Consider the following 19,297-nt stretch of genomic DNA (forward strand, 5'->3'; position numbering starts at 1 on the left):
TGTTTCCTGCTTGAGACATTATTGTCAACGTAACCTCCCTACCATCATCATGTCTCTAAGGCATCGTGGTGTAGACTATGCTTTTCAACAAGAATACTTTTCAACTGTTGACAAATACTAAGAATCTGAATGTTGTTTCACTAACAGTAGCAGATTGTCTACATGAGCAGTATTTGATTTAATGATCCTGTATTCAGGTTTATCTCTGGGTCCTTATATCATCCCTCTGCTTAAGAGAATATGGCCAACACTTCATACAGGCAGTAACTGAAATGATGCAATACACAGAAATGTCCACCCAGGGTTAAATTTTCCATTAATCATTCCCTGATAGCTCAGTTGGTAAAGAATCTGCCTGCAATGGAGGAGATCCCTGGTTTGATTCTTGGGTAGGAAAGATCCTGGAGAAGGGATAGGCTACCCACTCCAGTATTCTTGAGGTTCCCTGGTGGCTCAACTGGTAAAGAATCAGCCCACAATGCGGGAGACCTGGGTTTGATCCCTGAATTGGGAAGATACCCTGGAGAAGGGAAAGGCTACCCACTCCAGTATTCTGGCCTGAAGAATTCCATTGACTGTACATGGGGTCGCAAAGAGTTGGACACAACTGAGTGACTTTCACTTCACTTAATCACCTATATGTTCCTGCTTGCTTACACTTAAAATATTTTCGTAAGGTCAGTATCTACTAAACAGTAATATTTGAAAAGCCACTAATGATAAGTAATTGGCAGCTAGCATGTATTTTATTAGGTAAATTAAACATTGGTGCTATCTAAATTCAAGCTGGACTAGTTAATTAGCAGAATTTATAATTTCAATTAAAAATAATTAAAACAACTTTGCATAGCATTCTTAACTTAAATGAATTTGGAGCTTCCACAGGCAGGCAGCTCCAAAGTTTTGAAATTATGTTTAGAAAAAGTATATATATAGAGAAAGAAAATATGAAAACAGTTTTTAAATAACTGAACCAGATGAAAAGTTACATTATTAGCCATTTGAGTGACAGTATGCTCAGGCTTCTCAATGTAGTGGATTTCCAGTTGTTTCTGGATCCCTTTTAATTTTTTTTTTGCTGTTATTTGTTCATTGTTTTGGTAATAATATTTTCAGCTACCAAGAAATATATTTTGTACAGTCTCTTTGGTCACACACTCTCCATGGATTTTACTCAGATCCTCACATTGACAGTGAAATCAGATCAATTCCTGGGAACAAAAGGAATTCCCAAGAATTATTGCCAGTGGCTGTGTTCATATATTCGGGCATTTGTTCTTTTTCTTCATCTGACATTACTTCGATTCTGTCACAGATTATACTACTTTGTCCCTTACTCAAGCACAAGTGGTATACAGTTGGTCAAATTGATAGGTTCTAAATTTTACATCAAACTCTAATTACTTGTAAAAGTGAGAAGGAGTGACAGTATGTAATTTAGTGGTTATAAGCCAGATCTTTAAATTCTTACAAAGAAAGCATATAAAATTTGTTGGCCATCCAAAACTCTTTGAAAACAAAATCAGACTTAGTACTCGAAAAATAACCCCGTGTAAAGATTCCTCTAAGATTGATGGGAATAATAGGAAAAGGCTGCTTTGAAGATCCCCACTCTCGGCACACAGCAAATCAGCTGGATATGCATTATTGTGCTCTCTGTTAGACCAATTTGTCCCCTTCCCATGGTGAAATGATCCCACAGTTATATTTACGACAAGCGCTGAATTTCTGTTGAGAGAAAATTTGCTCAGAGAGAAAATTTAGTACCCTGGGTCAGAGTTAACCTTGCAAAGATGAATCCTAAATAGAAAAGCAGGAGGTTGAGTTTGACTCATATGAGAAAAAGTGAGAAAAGTTTTGATTGTTTTTAAAAAGTGTCACTGTGATCTCTTGTCACAATTACCTTTTCTTGGAATTTAATATCTCCCTTGAAGGATGTAAATCTGAAAACAAAAAGTCAGTTATGTTTGAGTCGCTTCTGATTGGGGGAAAGTGTTTTCTTCTGAGTAATAGCAATGCTAGCATGAAAATGATGGATGATTTACATAGAACTCCTTTTCCCCTTCATGTAAGTGTAAATTGATCAGATCTACCGTTTTCACATCTCTTGTTCCACATCTTAATTATTTCTCTAGTCTCTTGTAGGCACAAGCAGCCAATAAGTTTTAAAGTCATCATGGGATTTTAGAGGTTAATTGCAGATTTACTCCTCTGGAGGGTCAGTTGGAGAAGGAAAGTGAGTGGAAAAGATACAGACTGTGTTCCTTTTTTATTTTTCATATTTTGGTAAAAACCCTGTTAATTTGCCTGTGTCTGGGTGGGTGTGTATAATAGTAAAATTAATCCTTGTGAAGCTTTCACCACCAACTGCTATTCTAAGAGCTTAACATGTATTGACTCATTTAATCCACATAATGTGTGTGTGTGCTAAGTCACCACAGACATGTCTGACCCTTTGCCACCATATGAACTGTAGCTCACCAGGCTCCTCTGTCCATGGGGTTCTCCAGGCAAAAATACTGGAGTGAGTTGCCATGTCCTCTCCCAAGCGATCTTCTTGACCCAGGGATCAAAGCCACATCTCTTTCATCTCTTGCACTGCAGGCAGGTTCTGTACCACTAGTGCCACCTGGGAATACTGTGGGAGACACCCTGTCATATAAGAAGCGGAAGCTCACAGAGTTCAAGTGATTTGCCTGTAGACACCCAGCTGGTGAGCATCAAGACCATGATTCAAACCCAGACAGCCATCTTTCAAAATCCCTATTTTGAACCACCAAGTATGACCACATGCTATATATACATATACACACACATGGCACTTTTGACGTATATCTGTAAAGTCCCTGCATCTAAAGTGGGCGTATAGATACTTTCCTAATATCAGCCTTTCTTTCCCCAATTCAGTGAATATTCTACAGAACAAAGCAGTTATCAATCTGAGATCATCCTGTAAGTGGGAAGCTGCAGCACTGAATATATGATCCTGACAGTCCTTTATCTCAGGAAACACAAGCATGGTCCTATCTCTACTGCCTTGGTCAGCTCGAGTGGCCAATTCAAAACACCACAGTTTGGGTGGGTTAAGTAACAAATGTATTTTCTCATAGTTCTGGAGGCTGGAAGTCTCAGATCAGGGTTTGGCAGGGTTGGTTTCTGGTGAGAACTCTCTTCCTGGCTTGCAGACTGCTGCCTTCTTGCTGAATTGTCCTCACGGGGTGGAGAGAGTGAGAGTGAACTCATGACCCTGCTTATAAGGATGCTAATCTTATTGGATCAGGGCCCCACCCTTATGACCTCATTTAACTTCAAGTACTTCTATAAAGACCTGTGTCTCCTAATACAGTTAAACTTGGTGTCATGAATTCAACATATGAATTTGGGGATGGAGAGGACATAATTCAGTACATACCATCTACTTTCAAAACCAAAACTGTTCTTTCACTGATTCTCTTTCCAGATTTTCAAATGAGGAAGCAGAAAAAAATGTTGTGCAGGTCACTCAGATATAGTATCAGGCAGAGTTGGAACTCAAACATGTTTATCTCTGACTCCTAGAGTATATTGTCTTTCCTTTGTAGACTGTTGCTCTATTTATGAAAAAATTGGCTCTTTTTCTACAATCAGCTTAAACCTTTTAGATCTTCAAACAGAAGCATTTATTAAAGCCTCTTGTTTGGGGATCACAGTGGAGGATAGCCAAAACTATAAAGTATGACCAATTCTTGAAAGTAATTATTAGATCAAACTTTTAATCATAAATGATTGCTTTTGCACCCTTGAGCAAGTGAAAGGAAAGGTAGTTGCACAATCGTGTCCGATTCTTTGTGACCCCATGGACTGCAGTCTGCCTGGCTCCTCTGTCTATGGAATTCTCCAGGAAAGAATACTGGGGTGGGTTGCCATTTCCTTCTCCAGGCAATCTTTCTGACCCAGGTATCAAATCCGGGTCTCCTGTATTGCAGGCATATTCTTTACCAACTGAGCCATTAGCATTTAACCCCAAAATGTTATCCTCTGTGTTGAGGTGTCAATAATGTAAAAACTGGTAATTCTTAGCATGAAGACAAATGCTAAGTTTCATGTGTGTTTCCATGCTTGCCCACCGGGGTAATAGTACAGGTGCTGTGTCCATGACATGGTACCATAAAGAGGAATCCTCATGAAATGATCTGTATCACTGCTGATGTGAATTATGAGGGAAAATGGCTTGCTTCAAGCACCATCAAGTATCTTTAATTCACCATGGCCTGCAGAGGGGTGATGTAAAACAGGAGACCTAGAAAAGAGGCATAAATTCACAGGCCAGTTTTTAGATCCAGATGAAGGCGGCCTCCTGAGAATTGCCCTCCCACTGCCGAGAGAGAATTACACTCCTCTGAATGGCGATAATGGCTGGTAATGCTCCGGGCTTTGCCGTCAGCTCGGTGTGTGATGGAAGAGAACCAGAATGCAATCGGATGCCCAAGATGCTAGCACCGTGCTGACACTGTGAGCTCCTATGTGGATTTGGGCGTGGGACTGAACTTCTCTCAGCATCCTCACCTGTAAAATGATGACTTAGCCCAAATGATCTTTGATTTCTTTTAAGTTTCAGATGATCAAATTTTAGAATTGGTATTAGAAAACTAAAGCGCAGGCACAGCATCTTCGGGTCGGGTAGCCCTTCGCACGTCAGCACTCCCGCTGGACATCTGCACTCTTCTGCGCGTTGTGCATGTTCTATCCTAGTTAGCTCTCACATCCTTACAGATGCAGAAAGTAAAACTCTTAAGAGGTCACATCTTGCCAGAGACTCACAGTATGTAAGTAGTTAGGCTGAAACATATACCCAGGCTAAGTAGCTTGAGAATCTCTGCTCAGAACCAATGTATAATTTCTGGAAATGCAGTAAGTTAATCAACTCCTTCTTTGTTATCAAGAAACTGAAACTTACACACCCTTCCCATAAATTCACCCAGTTTAAAGGTCTTTGTCTTTCCTCAATAGGGTATTCAGGCCAAGTACTTGACATTACACTGGCCATTTTCCACCTCAACAAGTTTGATCTCATGAATAAACAGAATGTTAATTGTTTCCAGTTTTAGAGAAATAAGCTTTTCAAGGCAGTCTAGTCAAGCTTGAATTCAGTTAATGTAATTCAGATTTTGCAGGATTTGGATCACAGGAGACAGGCTGCTGTTTGAGAAATTGACACCTTTAGCACCTTTTGATGGGAGTCATTTAATTCAAAATGAAAACCTCTTTTTACCCTATTATCCTGTATAATTTCAACTCACTTTATTAGTCAACTGCTTGCTACACTCCCTTGAAAAAAAAACTACTCTCACATATGTTTTTCTCAGCTCCAGAATTTTGCAATTCTGGAAATTATAGTGTTAAAAAAAAAAAAAAAAAACTAGAGGCCCAAAATGAGTAATGTGCTTTTAATAAAATATCCTTTCCCAGCAAGCAACGAAGAAACTGTCTAGTCAACCTCTCAGAAGTTATAATGTTTTAATAGGTAACTTTGAAAGAAAAAAAAAATGCACATAATGCTTACAGAAGTTGACATGATTCATGGTATAGTTTTAATCTTCTCAGACCTGAAAGCTAGACATTTTCATTAATAAGCCCTCAAAAAGAGATCTTATGCAAGTCCTTATTGTCAAGCCCCCTGTGATGCCAAAGGTCCTTCTTTGTCATAGATATCAGCCAAATATTAAGTTCCTAGCTTTATTTTCTGCCTGCTTTATCAGTCCTGGATTCTGCCTCATCAGTTTTCTTTCTGAAACACAGATGGTTCACTGTTACTTGAAGAATGAAGTCAGTTCTTTGACATCAAGGTCCTGGTTGTCTGACCTCAAATTTCCCCTTCTAGACTCACAACCAGTTTATCCCTCCATGTATGTCACAGTCTATTAGCAAAGATTCACAAATCACTCTGGAAAAAAAGTATCTTTAGAACTCCATGCTCTAGCTAGTACTGTCCTCTTAGCCTTAGCAGTGCATTCCCCCTTTCTCTATTGAGACGAGTCCTTATCTTTGAAGGCTTCTTCTCAATTGTCTTTTGTCCAAGAAGTCTTTGTTACCTTTCTGGTCATTTATTCTTCTGTGTGTGCATAACACCCAGTTTAGTCCCTGCTATGCTATTTGTTTCTTATAGTTCATCTATATAGGTACCCCCAACGTCTTGGCCAGGTTGTAAATTTCTTGGTGGCAAAGGGCTAGTCTCATTCACATTGTCATCTCTGCCTCCCTACACCCCCAATCTCTAGTTTTGAACCTATCATATTATAGTTGACTGATAAGAGTTTGTTGAGTTGAATTATGACACAGATATTTGAGAAACGGAGTAATCTGGAAAGATAGACTTTACCATCTCATCCAAAGTATCGTTTGGAAAACCCAAAAGTAATAGTGCTCATGCCTGTGGGATACTGTGCAGCCAGCCCTCCCTATCTTCCTGTTCCAAACCTGCAGATTCAGCCAGTGTTGGATCCTGTCCTGTGTTTACCTATTATATTTGAGCATCCATGGATTTTGGCCTCTGAGGCAAGTCCTGGACCCGATCCCTGCAGGTATTGAGGGATGACTGTATAGGTGATTGATTTTGGGGGGGATGAAAAAGATACGAAAATATTTTTTCCAGTAGGGAAAATGTATCTTCAATATTCATCTATTAAATTAAAGCTGAAGAGAAAGACAAGTTCTCTCTGATTCAGGAAGAGGTGGTCACGTTGTAGATGATTTTGATCCACTGTGTCCTTTTCTTGACCTTTGCCCTTCTCTGTGAAGGTTCTTCACCCTCTTCATCTTTCTTGACCTTCTCTGTCATTTACTGTCAGAGAGAATGTATACACTTGCCGTTCAGCAGCTGCTCATGATCCTGAGTATGGAAAGAACAAAATCAAAACTAGTGGGTGCAGAGGAGGTTTTGAAATTCCAAATGTGCGATATGAAAACAGTTGGACTCACTTTTGACAACCTGTTTAAAACTATTTGCCTAGCACTGTTCTGGATGTGATGAAACATAAGAAGGAAGTATGGTTCCATGGGTTCATTTGCAAAAAGATACAGTATAGTTAGGATGTAAAGACTCGCAGCCGGATATGAAAAGTATGAAATGCTAAAGCAGGTGGTACTATCTGCATATGCATGTGATAGGGTTTCAGACAGGAATCACTGTGAGTAGCAGTAAAAAGACTTCTTAAGATCCAGTAGTTTAAATATACGAGTAAAACTTGAGTCAGCACAAATGACTATAGAGGGAAAACAACTTGAACTTTTATTCAGAAAAATCCTAGGATGGGAAAAGCAAGAAGCTGCTCAAAGAATGAGGATTGCAAAACGTGTTCAGGGCATAATTAGGGCACCGCTGTACAGACTAGGACACTGTGGTTGAGATAAATTGGTAACCGTGCTTTTGCTGTTTCTCTCTGCTCTAACACAACAGTTCTCCGGGCTTTTTACTCTGAAATACATCAAGTGCCTACTGTCGTAGGCTCCTAAGGACCAGCAGTGTTCCCTGCATCCAGAATCCTGCAAACCCCATTCACTCTTGACTGCTGATACTGATCCAAAGTTGTTTGAGGGGAACAGCATCAGTGAGAGTGAGGGTCGGGGAGAGGAAAGGAAAATCTGGAATAGGAACAGGGCCTCACTCTCCGTCATCAACTCTTTAAAGAGTTTTCCTAGCTCCTTTGGCCCGCTTCCGTTATGCCTTTTCTGAAAGGACGCCTTCACTTGTCCCCGTCCTCTGCGTGGTGACAAAGACAACTATTTCGTTTCTTTTCCAAAGTCTGTTGTGTTTTGTGTGCCTTACTGAGAATGGAGCTACCATCTTAAGTTAGACCCACACAGCAAAGCCCTCCCACACAGCAAAGCCCTCCCAATCATACACCCTGATCAACTTAGGCGATCAACTTAGGCGAACAAACTCACTCCCTATTCATCTTTCATTTATTAAATTGCTCAATAATGGTAAAACCATCATCATCAAAGTCAGACAGATTAAACCACTTAAAATAAATATGTTAGTTCATCTTTCTGAGCAGTTTGCTCATCTATAAAACGGAGCTAATAATGTTTACATCATGAATTTGTAATGAATAGCATCCTCATCCTATTTATTATAGAAGTCTTTCCTGTTGCTTTTCACACTCAGCTAGAATCATCACACTAGAATGCATATTTGATTGAGTCACTTTTCTGCTTTAAATACCTTCAGTGGATCTATCCCCTATAAGAAAAACTCTAGACTCTTTTGTAAAGCATATAATGAGTTTTATGATTTCATCTTGGCCTCTTTCTCTAAGCTTACCCAGTTCATTCTTCTCTGGTACTTTTACACTCATCTTTTAATTCCCACGTGTCACCCCTGAAAACTCAGGGGTCACCCTAAGTGATGTCACCTCAGATGTCACCCCTGAAACACCTTCCATCATTTTTCTGGGTGGAAATAGTCAATAGTCCGGTTTTTCCGTGTGCATCTACTTAAATTTTTTTTTAACTTTTGAATTTTACAATGTAGTTATTATTCACTTAACATATTTTCTCTCACTAGATTATGAACCTCTGCAATAGTCCTTTTATATTACTAATGCTTAGAGCAGTGGGTGGTCCACTCAACACATTTGTGGACTAGATGGATGGGCCATGGGCAGATATATGAATGAAGAAGTTCTGTGCTACAACCAGGTCATTATTTACACATACTAAGAGTGCAGCCAGCAGGATGCCCCATTCTAGTGATTCCACACTGCAGTTAGAATTTCCCTGCATATAGTCACTTGGAGAAGAGAGAGCATCCATGCTCTTCTGTTATTTCTTGATGTGCTACTTGGCAATTTCACTAACACACAAACATTTCTCACACTGCCTTTTGGAGAGATTTGTGGACCATCCAGGTGGGGGAAGCCTTTGGGAATGGTTCTCCTTTATAATCCATGTAAGATCATGCCTCATTTCCATGTTGCTGTCTGGTCAGTGGACAGGTTCTTGGGAAGATCTAATCATCCAGGAAAGTGTCCATGTTTAAAGAATCTTTTTAAAATTTTCATAAAAACTAGGCTGCCTCTAAAAGTGATTTCCTAGACCTGTATGCTGGCCATTATTCCAGATACATTATCAGAAAGAATGTATTCAAAGAGATACTTGTGAGAGGAGATGATTTAGAGACCATTCAGCTTTACCATATCAGAAATATTATTAAGCATCACTATGAACAAAGCTAGTGGAGGTGATCAAATTCCAGTTGAGCAATTTCAAATCCAAAAAGATGATGCTGTAAAAGTGCTGCACTCAACATGTCAGCCAATTTGGAAAACTTAGCAGTGGCCACAGGACTGGAAAAGGTTGGTTTTCATTCCAATCCCAAAGAAAGGCAATGCCAAAGAATGTTCAAACTACCACACAATTGCACTCATCTCACATGCCAGTAAATTAATGCTCAAATTTCTCCAAGCCAGCCTTCAAAAATACATGGACTGTGAACTTCCAGATGTTCAAGCTGGTTTTAGAAAAGGCAGAGGAACCAGAGATCAAATTGCCAACATCCGCTGGATCATGGAAAAAGCAAGAGAGTTCCAGAAAAGCATCTATTTCTGCTTTATTGACTATGCCAAAGCCTTTGACTGTGTGGATCACAAAAGAGATGGGAATATCAGACCACCCAACCTGCCTCCTGAGAAATCTGTATGCAGGTCAGGAAGCAACAGTTAGAACTGGACATGGAACAGACTAGTTACAAATAGGAAAAGGAGTATGTCAAGGCTGTATATTGTCACCTTGCTTATTTAACTTATATGCAGAGTACATCATGAGAAATGCCACGCTGGATGAAGCACAAGCTGGAATCAAGATTGCCAGGAGAAATATCAGTAACCTCAGACATGCAGATGACACCACCCTTATGGCAGAAAGTGAAGAAGAACTAAAACAACCTCTTGATGAAAGTGAAAGAAGAGAGTGAAAAAGTTGGCTTAAAGCTCAACATTCAGAAAACTAAGATCATGGCATGCAGTCCCATCACTTCATGGGAAATAGATGGGGAAACAGTGGAAACAGTGACAGATTTTATTTTTCTGAGCTCCAAAATCACTGCAGATGATGACTGCAGCCATGAAATTAAGATGCTTACTCCTTAGAAGAAAAGTTATGACCAAACTAGACAGCATATTAAAAAGCAGAGATATTATTTTGCCAACAAAGGTCTGTCTAGTCAAAGCTCTGGTTTTTCCAGTAGTCATGTATGGATGTGAGAGTTGGACTATAAAGAAAGCTGAACACCGAGGAACTGATGGTTTTGAGCTGTGGTGTTGGAGAAGACTCTTGAGAGTCCCTTGGACTGCAAGGAGATCCAACCAGTCCATCCTAAAGGAAATCAGTCCTGAATATTCCTTGGAAGGACTGATGCTGAAGCTGAAACTCCGATACTTTGGCCACCTGATGCGAAGAGCTGACTCACTTGAAAAGACCCTGATAGTGGGAAAGATTTGGAAGGTGGGAGGAGAAGGGGATGACAGGGAATGAGATGGTTGGATGGCATCACCAACTCAATGGACATGAGTTTGAATAATTTCCGGGAGTTGGTGATGGACAGGGAGGCCTGGCGTGCTGCAGTCCATGGGGTCGCAAAGAGTCAGACACAACTGAGCAACTGAACTAAATATTATTAAATTATCATTGTTTTTTATTCTGTTAACAATTAAACTTTAACAGAAGTTTTATTCCAAACTTATGTGAACGGTATTCGCACTAGCTAATAAACTTACCTGACTTTTCATAGGCGGGAGCTTATGGCATGTGTGATCAGGAGCAGTTGACAAGTTTTCTTTTCTGACCGGATGAAGTGACGCAGGCTAATTAGTACTTAAAGTCATATGTATCAGAATGTATGGGCTTCTCTTTCCTGAGACCTTTGATGAGACTAACTGTTTCCTGTGCACAAAAGATCTCATTGATCTGAAGAGGTCTGTTGGTCCCCTGATATTTGCCTTTTGAGTCTTTAACCCATTCTCCCTTGTAAGGTGTTGAAAATGAGTGGTGGTAGAGTTCATAACAGTAACCAATGTTCTTCTGAAATAGATGTGCACACATATATGTGTTTAATTCATAATACTTAGCAGTTCAGTTCAGTCGCTCAATCGTGTCGGACTCTGCGACCCCATGAACTGCAGCACGCCAGGCTTCCCTGTCCATCACCAACTCCCAGAGTTTACTCAAACTCATGTCCATGTCAGTGATGCCATCCAATCGTCTCATCCTCTGGTGTCCCCTTCTCCTCCTGCCTTCAATCTTTCCCAACATCAGGGTCTTTTCTAAGGAATATATTTTTCCTAGCATCGTACATACATATGTATTTCATAGATACAAGAATTTTTTCTTCTCTTTTCTTTGGTTGACATCTGCCACATACTTAGAAATCCGGACGTGTTGGTCTGGACGAGTGCTGCTTTTTATCTGTATTTGCAAAAGATGAAAAGTGAAATGTTTGTAAACTTTTTTCTTTTTTCAAAAAAGAAAATCACTTGCACAACTTTCTTTACACATCATTTGCCATGTTCCACAAAAGGTTATGCCTGTGCTACAGGGAATCAGGACCTAGAATCAAACTGCAGTGTCAACCAAGAGCTAGGAATTAAGAGTTTATTTGTTTTAATTGTTCATATCTAGAATAAATAAATTTCTGTTTTGTCCAGAAGTGTCCTGATTGACACTTGGGTCCAGACAAAATTATTAATAGCAGGTTTTTTCACCCTTAAAGTATCCTAATCTTCATAATAACTATATGTTCACTCTCTTCATGACATTTGTATATGAAATTATAATCTTATATTTTATACTGATTTCTAAGGATGTTTAGAGAGTTTCCCTGATAGCTTAGTTGATAAATAATCCACCTACAATGCGGGAGACCCCAGTTTGATTCCTGGGTCAGGACGATCCGCTGGAGAAGGGATAGGCTGCTTAGTCCAGTATGCTTGGACTTCCTTTGTGGCTCAGCTGGTAAAGAATCACCTGCAACGTGGGAGACCTGGGTTCAGAAAATGAATTTACTTCTTGTCAGAGTCTACTCTATTTATATTTTATGGCATAAAGGCAGAAATCGGAACCCCCAAAGAAATGCCTCTCATGGTCAAGGAAAAATGGACAATGGCTTATTTGGTTCTCTTGTACTGGGTCTGACTAGAGTAGGTCACCAAATGCATTCCCGTTCCTGTCAATTATTGCTCATAGACTTGCCACAGGATCCTTGAGCACAAAACCTCAATATCCCCTTCATGGATCACAGCCTTGTCCTGGCAAAGGGGCTTGCATAACTCAATGGAGCTATGAACCATGCTTCATAGAGCTACCCAAGACGGACAGATCATAGTGAAGAGTTCTGATAAAACGTGCTTCACTAGAGGAGGGAATGGCAACTTACTCCAGTATTCTTGCCATGAGAACCCCATGAACAGTATGAAAAGGCAAAAAATATGACACCAAAAGATGAGCCCACCACACCCACTCCCCCAGGTTGGAAGGTGGCTGATATGCTACTGGGGAAGAGCAGAAGACAGTTGCTATAATAGCTCCACAAATAATGAAGAAGCTGGGCCAAAGTGGAAATGATGCTCAAATGTGGATGTGTATGGTGATGAAAGCAAAGTCTGATGCTATCAAGAACAATATTTCATAGGAACCTGGAATGTTGGGTCCGTGAATCAAGGTAAATAATTGGACGTGGCCAAGCAGGAGATGGCAAGAGTGAACACTGACATCTTAGAAGTCAGTGAACTAAAGTGGATGGGAACGGGTGAATTTAATTCGGATGCCCATTATATCTACTACTGTGGGCAAGAACTCCTTAGAAGAAAGAGAGGAGCCCTCCAAGTTAGCAAAAGTCCAAAATGTAGTACTTGGGTGAAATCTCAAAAATAACAGAATGATCTCAGTTCATTTCCAAGGCAAACCATTCAAATCACAGTAATCTAAGTCTGTGCCCAAACAATGATGCCGAAGAGCTGAAGTTGACTGATTCTATGCAGACCTACAAGACCTTCTAGACCTAACAGAAGAAAAAAAAATGTCCTTTTCATCATACAGTATTAAAATACAAAAATAGGAAGTCAAAAGGCCCCTGGAATAACAGGAAGTTTGGCCTTGGAGTCCAAAATGAAGCATGGCAAAGGCTAACAGAGTTTTGTTAAGAGAACACAGTGATCATAGCAAGCACAGTTTTTACAACAACATGAGGTGACTCTACACGTGGACATCACCAGATCATCAATACCGAACTCAGACTGATTATGTTCTTTACAGCCAAAGATGGAGAAGCTTTATACAGTCAGCAAAAATAAGACCTGGAGCTGACTATGGCTCAGATCATCAGCTCCTTATTGCAAAATTCAGGCTTAAATTGAAGAAAGTAGGGAAAACACTAGACCATTCGGGTATGACCTAAATCAAATCCCTTATGATTATACAATAGAGGTGATTAATAGAATCAAGGGATTAGATCTGGTTGACAGAGTGCTTGAAGAGCTATGAGTAACACTGTACAGGAGGTGGTGACCAAAACCATCCCAAAGGAAAAGAAATGCAGGAAGGCAAAGTGTTTATCTGAGGGGGGTTTATAAATAGCTGAGGAAAGAAGAGAAGCAAAAGGCAGGGGGGAAACTGAAAGATATACCCAACTTCAGAGTTCCAGAGAATAGCAAGGAGAGATAAGATCTTAAACGAATAGGGCAGAGAAATAGAGGAAAACAATGTAATGGGAAAAACTAGAGATATAGTCAAGAAAATTGGAGCTATCAAGGGATTATTTCATGCAAGGATGAGCATGATAAAGGACAGAAACAGCAAGGACCTAACAGAGGCAGAAGAGGCAAAGAATATATGGCAAGAATACAGAGAACTATACAAAAATGGTCTTCATGATCCAGATAACCATGGTTACTCACCTAGAGCCGGATATCCTGGAGTGTGAGGTCAGTCGGGCCTTAGGAAGCATTGCTATGAGCAAAGTTACTGGAAGTGATGGAATTTTAGCTGAGCTCTTTAAAATCATAAAATTTTAAATGCTGTTAAAATGCTGAACTCAATACACCAAAAAATTTGGAAAACACACCAATGGCCACAGGACTGGAAAAAGGTCAGTTTTTCTTACCAATCCCAAAGAAAAGCACTGCCAAGAATGTTCAAACTACTGTACAGTTGGGCTCATTTCACATGATAGCAAGTTCAGTTCAGTTCAGTCGCTCAGTTGTGTCCGACTCTTTGCGACCCCATGAATCGCAGCATGCCAGGCCTCCCTGTCCATCACCAACTCCCGGAGTTCACTGAGACTCACGTCCATCGAGTCAGTGATGCCATCCAGCCATCTCATCCTCTGTCGTCCCTGTCTCCTCCTGCCCTCAATCTTTCCCAGCATCAAGGCCTTTTCAAATGAGTCAGCTCTTCACATCAGGTGGCCAAAGTATTAGAGTTTCAGCTTCAACATCAGTCCTTCCAGTGAACACCCAGGACTGATGTCCTTTAGAATGGACTGGTTGGATCTCCTTGTAGTCCAAGGGACTCTCAAGAGTCTTCTCCAACACCACAGTTCAAAAGCATCAATTCTTTGGTGCTCAGCTTTCTTTATAGTCCAACTCTCACATCCATACATGACTACTGAAAAAACCATAGCCTTGACTAGACGGACCTTTGTTGGCAAAGTAATGTGTCTGCTTTTTAATATGCTGTCTAGTTTGGTCATAACTTTTCTTCCAAGGAGTAAGCGTCTTTTAATTTCATGGCTGCAGTCACCATCTGCAATAACATGATAGCAAGGTTATGTTCAAAATTCTTCAAGCCAGACTTCAGCAGTACATGAACCAAGAATTTCCAGGTGTACTAGCTGTGTTTCAAAGAGACAGAGGAACCAGAGATCAAATTTCCAACATTTACTGGATCATGGAGAAAGCAAGGAAATTTGAGAAAAACATCTACTTGAATCCATTGACTATGCTAAGGCTTTTGATTGTGTGGATTACAGAAAACTGTGCAAAATTCTTAAAGAGATGGGGATACCAAACCATCTTACTTGTCTCCTGAGAAACCTGTACGTGGGTCAAGAAGCAACAGTTAGAACTGGACATGCAACACAGACTGTTTGAAAATTGTGAAAGGAGAACATCAAGGCTGTATATTGTCACTCTGCTTATTTAACTTATTACATCATTCAAAATGCTTGAATGGATGAATCACAAGCTGGAATCAAGATGCTGCGAGAAATATCAACAGCCTTAGATATACAGATGACAGCACTTTGCTGGTAGAAAGTTAAGAGACTATTGATGAGGGTGAAAGAGGAGAGTGAAAAAGCTGGCTTGAAACTCAGCATTCAAAAAACTAAGATCATGACATCCAGTCCCATGACTTCATGGCAAACAGAAGGAGAAAAAGCAGAAACAGTGACATATTTTATTTTTTTGAGCTCCAAAATCACTGCAGTAGTGACTGCAGTCATGAAGGAAAACTATGACAAACCTAGAAACATATTTAAAAACAGAGACATCACTTTGCTGACAAAGGTCCATATAGTTAAAGCTATGGTTTCTCCAGTAGTCATGTACAGATATGAAAGTTGGACCATGAAGAAGTTTGAGCCCCAAGAATTGATGCTTTCTAACTGTGATGTTGGATAAGACTGTTGAGAATCCCTTGGACTGCAGGGAGATCCAATCAGTCCATTCTAAAGGAAATCAGTCCTGAATACTCGTTGGAAGAACTGATGCTGAAGCTGAAGCTCCAGTATTTTGGCCATCAGATGTGAAGAACTGACTCATTTGAAAAGGCCTTGATGCTGGGAAAGGTTGAAGGCAAGAGAAGGGGGTGACAGAGGATGAGATGGTTAGCATCACCAACTCAATGGAGATGAATTTGAACAAACTCCGGGTGAGTGGAGGACAGAGGAGCCTGGTGTGCTGCAGTTCACGAGGTCACAAAGATTAGGACATGGCTTAGAAACTGAATAACAACAATACAGCCTCAGTACATGCTAGTTGCCCTTGTATATGAAGTAGTAATATTATACTTTCTCTTAATCAGTGAACTTTCTTTCATGTTAACTTGAAAACAATGTGTTGAACCTGAGGAAAGGATGAAAGAGCTCATTCATTTTTCTATTAATATATGTTTGAAATATCCTAGGCATAGGCTATGATTTTGCTTCCTAGTTTTGATACCTTTTTTCAAAGTCAGCAGGGTTAACAACTCTTAGCCACATTTTTAAGCCTCTGGAAAAGCATCTGCTTTAAATATATCTCAATATGATATGTGTACTGAGCAGTAAAATTATATTCACAAGGCATCAATGCATTATCTTTACCCACTGGTATACAAGACAGAAAATCAATGCACTTCCCTTCATTATCACCAGAATTATCTTCAAAGAAACCATTTCTAAGATCAAGAAGATATCTCAATGCTCTGTATCCTTGGGAGGATATATATTGAATATTAGACAACCAGTCTGTCCATTTAATTTAAATTATGGCCCATGTCTTGGGATTGATTGAGTTCCATTCTGAAGGACCTTCTATTAAATTCAGTCAGGAAGAATGGATTAAAAATAGATTAGAACTACCACATTCAGCTTTTTCTGTGTCCTCTGCAGAATAATTTTCCATTCACTCCTTTCTTAACTTATAAACATCCACTCAGAAAAACCACTCTAGAACTCAAATTCCAGTTGAATTTTTTCTACAGACTTTATATTTGGGGGCTCCAAAATCACTGCAGATAGTGACTGCAGCCATGAAATTAAAAGATGCTTGCTCCTTGGAAGAAAAGCTATGACCAACATAGACAGCATATTAAAAAACAGATACATTAGTTTGTCAACAAAAGTCTGCCTACTCAGAGCTATGGTTTTTCCAGTAGTCCCGTATGGATGTGAGAGTTGGAACATAAAGAAAGCTGAACATCAAAGAATTGATACTTTTGAACTGTGGTGTTGGAGAAGACTCTTGAGAGTCCCCTGGACTGCAAGGAGATCCAACCAGTCCATTCTAAAGGAAGTCAGTCCTGAATATTCCTTGGAAGGACTGAGGCTGAAGCTGAAACTCTAATACTTTGGCTACCTGATGTGAAGAGCTGACTCATTGGAAAAGACCTTGGTGCTGGGAAGGATTTGGAGAGCGAGGAGAAGGGGATGACAGAGGATGAGATAATTGGATGGCATCACAGACTCTCTGGACATGAGTTTGAGTAAATTCAAGGAGCTGGTGATGGACAGGAGGGCCTGGTGTGCTGCAGTCCATGGGGTCGCAAAGAGTCGGACACAACTAAGCGACTGAACTGAACTGAGGTGCTAAACAATTTTGCATAGGGAATATTCTTCATCTGCCCATATGTAATAAAACTTCGTGTTTGATGTAAGCATTATACTGTTTAATTTTACACACACACACACACGTCAGTACAAATATAGAAGCAATATTTTAAGTAATAATATAAGAATAAGAACATAAACATTAACATGTGTAATAATAATAACTTGAAATATCTTTGTTATTAACACATTACAAAGTGTTCTCAGTTTAGTCACTTATTGAGTAGTGAGAATATGGTATAAATCTCACTTTGGTAAACACCAAGAAATGCAATAATGAGCACGCATCCCGAAGGAATTCATGTTGCCTCTGCTCGTTTTTCCCTCAATCCAGAGAGTAGCTAGTAGGAAAATCATGGAGACTAACTTTTGCCTAAGGGGTATGTTTCTCTTGCCAAAATAAGATGATCTATCCTCTAAATAAAGCATAGAAAATAACTCTTTCAGGGACTTTAGCATTTATACTATTTAAAGAGTGTAAACCAAGTGGAGGAGCTTTTTTGGTTTAGGCCTTCCTTAGAGGTACATAAATACAATAAAGTTAAGCCTATATAAACTATTTTTAAATAACTTGAAAAAGCCCCAGTCTTCCTCTTCTCAAGTCAAATATGGGATCATTTCCTCTTTTGTTTTTCTTCTTTCTGAAACCGGAGAAAGGTGGTTTGCTTCAGTTATCAAGACTTTCTGGAAGAAACGGTTTGTTGGATGAGATTATCTGGATGAATTCCATGGTTGGTTAGGAGATTCGTTACTCTATCATCTTAATTCTGTACCTCACCCTAATTTCTATTAGGAAATTTGGGTACAGAGTAACACAGAGTTCTTCTTTATATTCTTGAGAATATAATACTATATTTATATGGTACATTTTCATTCCTGTTCCTGTAAAGTCATATTACTAATTCCTTAATGAAAAAAGAAACTACCTATCTCTAGTTTTTTGAACTATATGGAGCTTTATTTGAATAATTTTTAAAAATTTATATACATTGAAATATATTACTTCCACAAATGTCATGTTTAAATATCCATATATTCATTTACTTATTTGTAATTTTTAATTTTGAAAAATGTTAGAGATATAGTACCATAAGCAAAAAAAGGAGTTGACGATTTAAGATTAATGGTGACATGTACGAGGCTAAAAATAATACATTATCTTTTATTTGCATGTACTTTTAAAAAAAATACTAGGTAAATGAAAAATATTTTCACTGAAACCCAATTGTGATTTTATAGTAAATCAATTTAGTAATAGTTATTTTATAGTAGGAATTAACTTATTCTTAAATCTTTAAAGTCAGAATAAGTTAAAAACGATCTGATATTAGCTAATATTAACCATAAATAGTCCTGTATAGGATTTGGGTTCAATGAGCCAATGCTATCTGCCTTGGCAGGTTCTATATCTAATAAATCTTTTTATGCTACCCCTCCCATGAGCATCTAGGACTATGCCTTGCCTATAGGAGGCACTTAGTATATTTTGAGTTGAATTATTATCAGTTTTATGCTCCATTAAAAAATTAAGACCTCTGGGATTGAATAGTAGTTTATATCTTTGCCTTTAAGTGACTTTTCATCTTCCAGAGTCTAATTAGGTAGCTCTTTCCCTTAATCAGTGCTTATGAAATTCACCAAGTTTACTAAACGCATCTAATGTTTCAACTACAGCAAAAAGCCCTTTGGACATGAGAAACAGTAATAGTCCAGTGTTTCATCTGACAACTTGTGATTCCTGCCTTCAGATGGCAGGAGAATCTTCTGTTTTTAACGTGTTATTTGTGGTGAATAATCTGCCTGCCAGTGCAGCAGATGTAGACTCCATCCCTGGATTGGGAAGATCCCTAGGATGAGGAAATGGCAACCCACTCCAGTATTCTTGCCTGGAGAGTCCTGTGGACAGAGGAGCCTGACAGACTACAGCCCGTGGTATTACAGAGTCTGAGGTGACTG

The 19,297-nt window shown here is 39.3% G+C and overlaps 1 protein-coding gene across 2 annotated transcripts in view; it reads left to right on the plus strand.

Annotated features, from left to right (window-relative positions):
* Nucleotides 1–19,297, plus strand: part of DCC (DCC netrin 1 receptor) — a 1,302,902-nt gene that overhangs the window by 1,169,359 nt on the left and 114,246 nt on the right. The gene's annotated exons all lie outside the window — the stretch shown is intronic.

Source organism: Bos javanicus, chromosome 24 (genome assembly GCF_032452875.1).
Source record: "Bos javanicus breed banteng chromosome 24, ARS-OSU_banteng_1.0, whole genome shotgun sequence".
Taxonomy (NCBI): domain Eukaryota; kingdom Metazoa; phylum Chordata; class Mammalia; order Artiodactyla; family Bovidae; genus Bos; species Bos javanicus.